An 11,260-nucleotide genomic window follows, 5' to 3' on the forward strand; every position below is an offset into this window, starting at 1 on the left:
CAGAGTCCCACCAATAAAATTGATTTAAGTGAGAGGAGAATCAGGTCCATTGACTTAATGGTGAAGATTCAGGCCCTATACACAGTACTGATTTAATAAGTTCCTAAAGAACAGATTTGCCGCTGGTTTCATTAAAAGAAAAGTCAAGGGAGAAAATATAAATTAACTTTCTCTAACCAAACTGCATCAGATCAATGAGAATATACTGAAGGCTTGATTGTCAACGAGGCTTCATTAACAGTGTCACTTCTGCACATGACACATAGAGCACCCACAAGGCTGCAAGCAGACCTACAGTGGTCTAACAGCTGCATGCATGGGAGATAAATTTGTACCCACAAAGCCTCTGTCCGTATGTATGGGCTTTGCATGCTAGAATTCTGTCACTTGTCCTTTGGGGGATAGTTCACCTCAAAGCACATGTAAAGATGCACCGTCAGAAGCAGGGTCTGGGTCTGAAAGTAAGACCTTACGTAATTAACCCAGCGAGAGAGAGAGAGAGTAGATTTAGTAACACTGCTCACCAACAGGAGTTTCAGACTCACAGACCTTTCAGGCTCTTAACACAACCAGCCCATAAAACAAAGCAAACAAAACCACACCTCTCTTGAGTCCAAACCAAACTTAAACAACCCTCTCTCCTTTTCTAACCACCATGGCAATGTCACTTGATTCCATGCACTCTGTCAACGCTCTACTTGGGGTTCTTACAGTACATGGTGCAGCCTCCAGTGATAAAGGCCCCGATGTCAGTAGACATAGCTTGGTCTTTGTTAACTTTAGTGTAGGAAGCTTTTTATCCTTGCTTCAAAACCAGAGTATTGGCCAATATCTTGATGTCCTAATTCAGGAAGAAAAAAATGGCCTGCCTGGAATACAACTGTCTTATTCTTTCCTCTTTTTTTATGAGTGACAAGATTTATTGCAGCAAAGTTCCCGGTGGCAGGATGAAAAGGAATCGCCAAGTTACTGTGTCATGTGGGATAGATACAAGTATCTAAATAGGAATGAAGGAAGGATGAAGAAAAAAGAATGGTAGAAATTTTGCCCTGACTCGCTCCATTGACTTAGATGGGAAAGGCAGGGGAAGTAAATCAGTGCAGTATGTGACTCCCCTGTCCTGAATGCCATTACTGAATTCAGTGGTTTGTAGCGAGTCCAATAATTTCCTGTCCGTGTTTGTATTTTTTCCATTGGCTATTCATCAGAGCCAGGCAGTTTCCTCCAGGAGGTATTTCACTGGCTTCCTTTACCTCCTTTGAGCTGAGAATGCACAATGAATTCTGAGCCCCTTGGCACACCATAGCTGGATTAATATTATCTAAGCAGTCTAGAATTTGATATGTGTTATCTACAGCTTCTGTAGGTTATAATGGTTGATTAAAAGTATTAAATTGTGCAGTCATGTGTCTGGCAGTAGGGAGCTCATCACCATGTTTGGTTTTCTTACATCCATCCCCTTCAACTGAGCTCTCATTTTTAAACCAGTAGGCCAAAATTTTATTGGGTTTGCCACATTTCTCATAGTAGTTTAGTTTGGCCCATATAAACATGCATCCAATTTTGGAAATAAACTATTTCCCTTTTTATGTTATTACATTTCCTTATACAGTAGGTCAGTCCAGTTTTTATTTTCAGTTTCACTGGGCTCCTATAGTGTTTTGTTTTATATATTTGCTTCAGTTTCTTTTCTATGAAGTTACAGAAGAAAGTAGATGATCTTGTCCTACTACTTTTAGAGCTTCCAATTGATTATTGTACGATGTTTTGGTAAGGGCACTGGATAAAGATGGACCAAAACAGAACCATATACTCATGAACTTGGAGAAAGTTCAGATCCAAATTTGGATCAAGATCTGAACTTTGTGGCTTGTGGTCATTACAAATGATGAGTGTCACTTAGACCCTCATAGCAGTTTCAGAGTCCAGTTCATCCCAGGTGATAGCTCCATTGGCTTGAGCAATGAATCATTTTAGTAATGAACCATCAGAGATGAAATTGGCTCTCATAGGTTTGTGTCTAAAGCTTTCCTTTAAGAGTAGGTCACAATTGTTACCTCCTTTCACCTTGCATTTTCTGATCAACGAAGGTCATGGATTGTCATATTGATGTAGTTTGGGGCACAGTCTGACCCAGTGACTCTATATGGCTTCAACCATTTGCAGAAGAGGAAACCAGAAACCAGTGAATTCATGTTTGTATTTTGTGAGGGCTAAACTAAAAAGTTTAATCTCTGGATCATGGATAGACTTGCTACCAGACATCCTACACCTGCCACAAGATCTTTTAGGGTTTTGAAGCTATGCTTAATTTCCATATTTAGAGATGATATCTACCAGGGTAACCATTTAGAGGAGCAACTAAAGTCTGCATGGACATTAGCCAAGAACTTGGTGAACCTCTCTAAAAGTGTTGGAAATAATTCTTCTTAATCAACACTGGGGATTGAAATCCTGATGTACAGCCTCCTTCCAAGTAAGATTTGGTAGGCAGTATAATTAGTATTATTTACTGAATATGTGTTTATTATTATTATATATTATTACTGTAGTGTCTTGGAGCCCTAATTATGGACCAGGATCCCATAGTGGTAGGCACTGTACAAACACAGAACAAAAAGACAGTCTCTGCCCCAAAGAGCTTAAAGTAACAAGACAAGAGGCAACAGATGGACAGAGACAGACAGATGGGGGAGTACAAGTAAACAATGAGTCAGTATGATAGGCATTGGTCTCTGCATGCCAGCAGCCTAGCTGTTGTCAGATATCCTGTCGTATTGGGGCAAAAAAGAATTTGGAGGTGGATAATAAGGTAGCTGTGCGGATGTTAACGGGGAGCGCCTCCCAAGCATGTGGGTCAGCATGGGAGAAAGCATTAAGTGCTCATTTGAAAATTTAACCAATAGGCAGTGGAGGCTGACATCATGAGCTGGTGGGAGGTGAGACTGACATCAGGAGAAAGGCCAGGTGCTTGAAATGGAGGTAGACACAATACCTGCCCTAAAGAGCTTAGAGTCTAGCTCTACCTGATTGGGAGCTTAAGTCAGACACCTGATTCCATACAAATAAATGGACTGATTTTCAAAGGCCCTAAGCACCCACATGTCTCACCGAAGTTGATGGAACCATTAGCACCTCTGAAAATCTGGCACCTACCATACGTAGATGCCTAAATATGTACGCAAATGTCTAGCTGTAGGCACCCACGTTCGAAAAATTTGGCTTCTCTTCACAGCAATGCTTTGCTGTAGGGCAGGTGTTGTCTTGCTGTCAGCTGTTGTCCAGTGTGTATTTCACAGAGGGAATTAGTATGCTTCCGTCCCTGGAACCTTTCTCTAAAGGCCTAATCCTGAGAATTGTTGAATCCGTAAAACACCCATTAAAGTTGGCCCAAGTTGCTACCCCTCAGCATCAGACTCTGCTTTTTAATTCTAAAGTTTAAATAGGTGGTTTGGATGGTGTGAGTTGACTCTCTTCTTTCATACTTTGTCTACACCGTCGGAGCACTTTATGGCAATGTGATATCCTGAGTTAATTCTCAGTTCTTTGAAATATTGATTCCTAAATCATTACCTTCAATGTTCCTGCACTGATGTATGTAATTAGGCTATAGGAAACATAGGCTTGTGGGCAAATTCTTACCTTGATACCCAGGGATTTATGTATATACTGGTTCCACAATCTGGTAGGAAAATGCTCCCCAGATTTGAAAACCAGGTATTTCGACACTGTAGGTAGTCTGGTTTAAACACTCTTCCCATTTAGACAATAAGAATAGAACCATGAGCCCAAAATCTAAGTTTAAAACAGATTGAAAAGGCTATCAAGGAAGAGGCTGAACTGTAATCAGAATAATGATTGTAAAGAATATCGTGATTGAGTTTCTGATGATGGCTTGGATGTTAACTTGGATAATTCACTCCCTTTCTAGAAATCTTAAACATGAGGGACCTGATTCTCCACTCCCTTGCACCTTGTGGAGTCACTTATATCTTACGTGCAAAGTGGGTGTAAAACACTGCCATTGGCATGAGTGGAGAATTCTGATTTGGTAGCATTTCACATTCACTCTGCACAGGCGGGAATGACAAAACTGGGGGCAAGACGACAGATCCGCCCCTAGATTTACATTATTTTTCCACATTCTCTCTTTAAGATAAATTGTGCTAGGCACGTAATGAGATATGTGTAAGAATAAGAGTTTTTATATAGGCTTTCAATACCTTAAGAGTCAGAGCCCAACACTAATCTTATATGGAGGTTCATGTGCATACAAGCCATTTTGAGTTATTTTTAAACACAGCTGTCTTTGTACTCTCTGATCTGAATATAGGTGCATTAAGATACTGGTATGTGGCTGTTGAAGTTGTACTTCTAAATGACATAGCTTTACATTTTGTCAGAAATCCTGCAAATTGTTTCAAATCAGAAAGAAGAGGCAATAGTTAGATGGTCAAAGCTTGGATAAATTGGTTGGATAAACTGTATTGGCTTTTAAAGAAGACATCGAGATTTGCTTTATACATTGTATTCCATCTCTCTGTAGCTCAGCTCCCCCAAATGAACGTTTTTTTCATCTGCCATGCATTTCAGCTGTGTTTATTTTTGTCTAACGTGAGGTCCTTTTACACTACATTTATGCAGACAAGGAAAAATGATCTTACAAAATGGAAAAACACATTTCGGTTGACTCCACTGCATTTTAGAGTAAAACCCAGATGTAAGTCAATTGTCTAGAAGTTCAGTGTTGACTCGGTGGTATTCACAAGGTTTTGAATAAGGGCTTGATCCTGAGAAGAGCCAGTTACCCACAGCTTGCCATTAAATACAATGAGCCAGATCTTGAAATGGTATAAATTGGTGGGTCAATTTAGACCAGCTGAGGATCTGGACAAATCGAAGATGGAAGTGTTCATTCCACCTCAGGATCACACCCTAACTGATAATAAACTCGTTGGGTTCTTTTTAAGGTCCATTTTCATATCAGTCAATTGTGTTTATAAAAGTAATGTCTTTGAAGACAAATGCAGACCTCTCTAAGGGATCAAGTCAATGGATAAGAGTGGGAAAATCAAATTAGATTAAGGGAAAGGGCTTTTAAATTTTAAATGTACCACTTTGAATTGTGATCAGACGTAAGGGTTGAAGACATGTGACATGGTCCCTTATGTAAACAAGAACATGAATGTAAAGCTTATAATGCCACTGTGAAATTTTAATGCTCATTTATTATGGTTATGATGAAATCTGTATAATAAGATAATAATTAATAACGAATATTCATCAGTGTCAATATGATTCTACTATTTTTCTACATATGCTGTATCGTGGCATTTTGCGTGGCTTCTGTTCTATGTAAAGAAAAGTCAATAAAAGTCTTTGCTTCCTTTTGTCTGGACTTTGTGTGATTTCTGGTGGAAGCACAGGGTCCGTGTCTTCATCTGTGCCTATACAATGGTGAGCATGTTGTCAAATAACTCATGATAATTTTGAAGGTCAGTGGGCCATGTTTTAAGAGGTGCTGAGCATTTTCAAGTCCCATTACCAGCAATGGGAGATGCAGGTGCACAGCACTTCTCAGGAATTGAGCCTAGGTAGCAGGTTTAAAACAAATAAAAGGAAGTTCTTCATTCAGCTCACAGTCAACCTGTGAAACTCCTTGCCTGAGGAGGTTGTGAAGGCTAGGCCTATAACAGGGTTCAAAAGAGAACTGGATAAATTCACGGAGGTTAAGTCCATTAATGGCTATTAGCCAGGATGGGTAAGGAATGGTGTCCCTAGCCTCTGTTTGTCAGAGGGTGGAGATGGATGGCAGGAGAGAGATCACTTGATCATTACCTGTTAAGTTCACTCCCTCTGGGGCACCTGGCACTGGCCACTGTCGGTAGACAGGATACTGGGTCTGACCCAGTATGGTCATTCTTATGTTCTACGTAAGTGGAAAGAGCAGCTGGACAAGAGGTGGGTTGGCTGGGAATGAAGCAGTAGTTAGGAGGATGTCTGAAGAGGAAGAGAGAGAGGAGGGAAGGGAAGGTGGCAGCAAAAGAAGAGGGAAAATTTCAGTCCCACCACAAAGGTTTGCCCATTGTGCATTTTTCTACCATACCAGACAACTCTGTGGGCTTAAAAATGTTTTCTAATGTAAAGTGATCACCCCGCAGATTGCAGAGTTCCTATTTCTCCATCCATAGAGGTTTGCTTTGTCAATGAGTCAATCACATCGAACAGCAAATGTGTTAGCGGGGGGAGGGAGTAACTAGGGCTTTCGTTAAATGTGTTTGCTCTTCACCTCTGGAGATAATCGCAGTCAGCTCCCACTTAGGTCACGCACTGGAAATGAGTAGGCCTCACTTTAATCCCTACAGGGCGTTTGTCCCTATTCAGAGCCATGACAGTGTCTGGCACAAGTTTTCATTCATTTGGTGGTATCTGCTCCAAAAGACTCCAGAAAAGCAGGGGTGCGCTGTACTGTACCATCAGGACAGCGGTGCTTTGGAGGGATGGCTTTTGAAAGCCAGCCCCAGCTTTCAGTGTCCCTGGCCACAGGTAGTATAATCAGACCCTTTCATAAGCATTACATTCAGCTGACTATTTGTGTAAATCTAAATGTGCTCCCAAAGGGTACGTTCCCTACACATCAGCCATTACACTGCAGGGAAATCATACTAAGGAGTTGTTGTTATTTGTTTCTAGTGGTGCCCAAGAGGGACTAGGTGTGCTCCAAAAAATATAAGGCACATCCTTGCCTTGCCTAGATTATTGCCTGATTTTCAGAGAGGCTGAGCACCACAGATGTCACTACCATCAATGGGGTCTTCAGAAAATCAGGCCATTACAATCAAAAGGCAGGAAGACAGGTGCCTGTCCTCATGGCAACGCTTTGGGTTAAACCTGCCACACCTTTTGAATGGGAATGTGACACTATTAGCTAAAATCATGTAACTCACTTAGAAATTTAAACGTGAGTCAATAAGAAATAGGTTCTCAAAGTTGTTTAGGCACCTAACGTCCCATTGAGGATCTGGGCCTAATATCACTTTCTCGCTCAGGAGAGAGAGGAATGAAACAGATGACCAGTCCCCATCAAAATCTTCTTGCATTCCCAAAAATGGCGCCTGCTGAAACTTTTTCTCCAAGATTTTATTAAAAACAAATGAGCAGGTCAGGGAACAGCTACTATGTATCTCCTCAGGGGCCAGAATTTCTGAATGCCCCGCGAGAACAGTAGACCTGCTGCCAACATACACACTATTACGCACAACTCTGCCAGATCCAGTCTACGTCTGGATTCCAAACACCCCACTCGGGGACTCGGTAGAGTGCCGGCTTTAGCCATCTTTTCTTGGCACTCACATGCACGCTCGGCTGGTTTTGCTTGGCTTGATACTTTACCACAGGCTCTCAGTACAATACAGCCTCCGGCTTGAAAAGCTACTTTATAGTAATCCAATAGCTTCCCAACAAAACAAAGATGATTTCTGAGATTTAGTTATATAGGGCCAGTTTGTAATTGGCCCATGTGCCTGTATCACCCCCGCAGTATACCTGCACCGCTTCCGGCCACCATGTAGCCTTATGTAACAAATCAGTGAATTGCCATGGGTCCCAGTGGTACACTGCAAATACATCTGTGACCTGCTGAATGTGTTTTCACTGGGGGAAGAAATCTTAATGCTGCTTCACTTTTCATGGAAGGAGGCTGGTCCTTCGTGTACAGAGGTGACGAGTGACCCAGGGGTGAGAAATAGACACAACTATTTTCCACTCAATAGGACTGTTGAGGCCGTTTCTCTTTTGAAACCCTCACTATGCTCTTTCTCACATGGGACTGCAGTAATTTCCTATTCATAGAGCTACTTGTCAATTAATTTACTACTCACCGTAAGTCAGGGTTGCAGAATCTGGCCCTTTATTAGGTCAATAATGTTTAATAGTCAGTAGATATGTGCTAAATTAAGCTATTCAAAATAAAGATTCTGGGGAAACTCATTAAGGAAAGTACAAGGACATTCGCTAGGGATCATTTTTTTAAACAGAGCTAATGCACATGACGTCTTTGCTTGTGTCTGCATATTTATTGTATCTTTTTTTAAGCATATACTGTAAGTCTCGAGTCACTTATTACAGTTTATAGTTCTCTGAGTATGGGCGTGCGGGACTTCTCTTTGTAATGCACTTGTTCCATGCAAGCACAAAGGGTTGTGCATTACCTGGCCTTTACTCAAAATACCCTGCTGTCACTGTGCCTGCAAAATTGAGAAAAGTGTCCACTTCCTGTGAGGCCTGAATTGCTCAGGGCAACCTTTTTCCTCAAGGTTGCTCATTCACAATCAACCCAAGCTGTTACTGGCTGAAAGGTTCTGCCATTAAGTTTGGTGGCCTTGGTGAAATAACGGGTGGTCTTGAGTTAGTGGAGAAATTCTGTGATCATTGTAGTTATTAGTATGGGGCCATAGCGTGAGTGGTGCACAAAGCCTGTGTAAGGTCTGCAGCCTGTTGGGGAAGAGGAGGAATCTGAAGGAGGATGGAGGGGAGGCCCTTTGTAAAGAGATTACACCAAACACTGCAGGGGGGGCTGATGAAGCTGCGAGTGGCAGAAAGGCAAAGTGAGGTGGTCGGTGGGAGTGCAGCGAGCAAGGGGATTAGTAGAAGGAAATGTGAGCAAAGATAAAAACAGGTGTAAAATGATGTGGTTTTTAGGACCCCAGCCCCCCTTCTTCCAAGAGGCCCCCAAGATTATGCCTTGCCCATGCCTGTGCCCCCAAAACCACCTCTCCCCCAGAATTATCCTTACGCAGCAACTTGTGGGAACTGCCCAAATTCCCTCAGTTCCTGTGTCCAAAAACCTCTTCTCCGCAGGCTGCCTTATACCTGAATCTCCTGGAAATGGGCATGGAGGACTTTGTTTCATGTATCCTGGATTGCATAATAACATGAGATGACTCCTTGCTTGTGAAACTAAACTGGCTCTTAGTAAAGAGAACTATCTGCAGAGAACTATTTGAACACACTGCCTAGGGAAGTCATGGAAGCTCCTCCTCTTAAAGTTTTCAAAAGGAGGCTGGAGATCCATCTATCTTGGATGGTTTAGCCACAACAAACCCTGCATCTTGGCAGGGGGTTAGACGAGAGGACCCTTGTGGTCCCTTCTAACCCTGTGGTTCTATGAATCTATAATTAAGAGGTGCTTCAACTGCACCTACGATTCCAGCCAGGTGCACACACACACACTGACTTCCTCGCACCTCCTTCAGACTCTTCCTTACAGCAACCTGTGGGCCTCCCTCCAAGCTCCAGACAGATTGCTACCTCTTTCCTTTTAAGAATTTCTTTTCTTAGAATCCAAGGCCAGAGGGACTTTTGTGATCATCTAGCCATAATACAGGCCATATAACTTCCCTGAAATAATTCCGAGAGCATGTGTTTTAGAAAAAAACATCTGATCTTGATTTAGAAATTGTCAGTGATGGAGACCCATTGTAAATTTTTGCGATGATTAATTGCTCTCATCATTACAATGTTATGCCTAATTTTCAGTCTGAATTTGTCTAGCTTTCAACTTCCAGCTATTGGATGGTGTTAGACCTTTCTCTGCTAGACTGAAGAACCCATTATCAAATATTTGTTTCCCATGTGTATACTTACAGCCTTTAGTCAAGCCACCCCTTAACCTGCTCTTTGTTAAACGAAATAGATTGAGTTCTTTGAGTCTATCACTATACAGCAGATTTTCTAATCCTTTAAGTATTCTCGTGGCTTTTCTCTGACCCTTCTTCAGTTTATCAACGTCCTTCGTGAATTGGGGACACCAGAACTGGACACAGTATTCCAGCACTGGCTGCACCAGTGCCAACTATAGAGGTAAAATAACCTCTCTACTCCTAATCAAGATTCCCCTGTTTATGCAACCCAGGATTACACTAGCGCTTTTGGTCACAGCATCTCAGTGGGTGGTCACATTCAGCTGATTAGCCACCACACATAGCTTTTGTGCTATCATTTACTGACTTGTTGGGGCCAGAGGTTACTAGTACTGGTCCCACCTCAGGGACGTGACCTTTACCACTAGCCCATTATGTGCTGTTAAGCCGCATATTTCTGCAAGCGTGGTGGTCTTCGAACCAGTTTCCCATTTCTTGTTTTTGTTATTGCTGGGGTGGTGGGGACACTTGCTTCCACCATGTTGCTGCCTTCATGCCATTCGGTGGTATCTTGTTGTTCCTCTATATTGCTATTATACCTAGTTTCTTCTGAGTCGCCTACATGAGGCCAGCAGATGGCTGAGGTGCTTTAAAGTCCTCCCAATCCTGGCCATAGCCCTGTCTTTGGGGGCTGTGCCAACTGTCTGCCACTACTCCACAGCTTCATCACGATCCTAAGTCTGTATCTACCTCATATGTCCTGTCTCCCATTGCATCTTGGACTAGTTCCTTTTGTTCTTGCTTTGTGTGGCTATTTGATGGTTGGTGCTAGACCTGCTCACCTGTTTTGCATTCTCTTAACTGCTTCTGGGTACTGGCCATTGTGCATCCGCTGGGCTGCAGCAGGCTACTATAATGGGAACCAGAGTCTTGGTTCTCCAATCCATTAGTCCCTGTGCTGGATTACTGGCAAGTCCCTGGGAGGGTGTATTGCGATGGTTGAACATGGCCATACAGGGATCCCTTCCTGTATGTTTTCCCCCTGCCATCAGTCTCTTGGCTGTCTTTATTGCCAACTCTGCCTTCCTGCTGGATAGCCAAGGGAAAATGTCTCATGTTCAAATTCCCATTTGGTACTGAATCATTTCAGTTCTGCTGTACTATACTGTGGCCCATTGTCTGAGCACTGCATGTCACCTTCAGTTTCTTGTGGCCTGAGTGTCCTCCAGATGGTCCACCTTCCAGAAATGAGAGTAATAACTTAATATGACCATGCCTTTCCTGTCATTATATGTGAACAGGTCTCTTCCCAGGGTCAGGTTGGGGTTTCATGAGGCTGCAGTGTCTCCTTCTGCTGTCGCTCACTATACTCTTTGCAAATCAAACCCTGTTCCATGTGCTCTCAGTTGGGCATTCATCCCTGGGCAGTAACATATACTCCCTAGCTCATCATGCATTTAGGTACTAACAACATGAAATTTTGCTATAAGCTGGGGACTTATCAGTTGGAAGTGACAGAGGAGGCGAAAGACCCGTGCATATTGATTGATCACAAGATGACTATGAGCCAGCAATGTGATGCAGCCATGAGAAAGGCTAAAGCAGTCCTAAGATGCATC

This window comes from Chelonia mydas, chromosome 2, assembly GCF_015237465.2.
Source record: "Chelonia mydas isolate rCheMyd1 chromosome 2, rCheMyd1.pri.v2, whole genome shotgun sequence".
Classification (NCBI taxonomy): Eukaryota; Metazoa; Chordata; order Testudines; family Cheloniidae; genus Chelonia; species Chelonia mydas.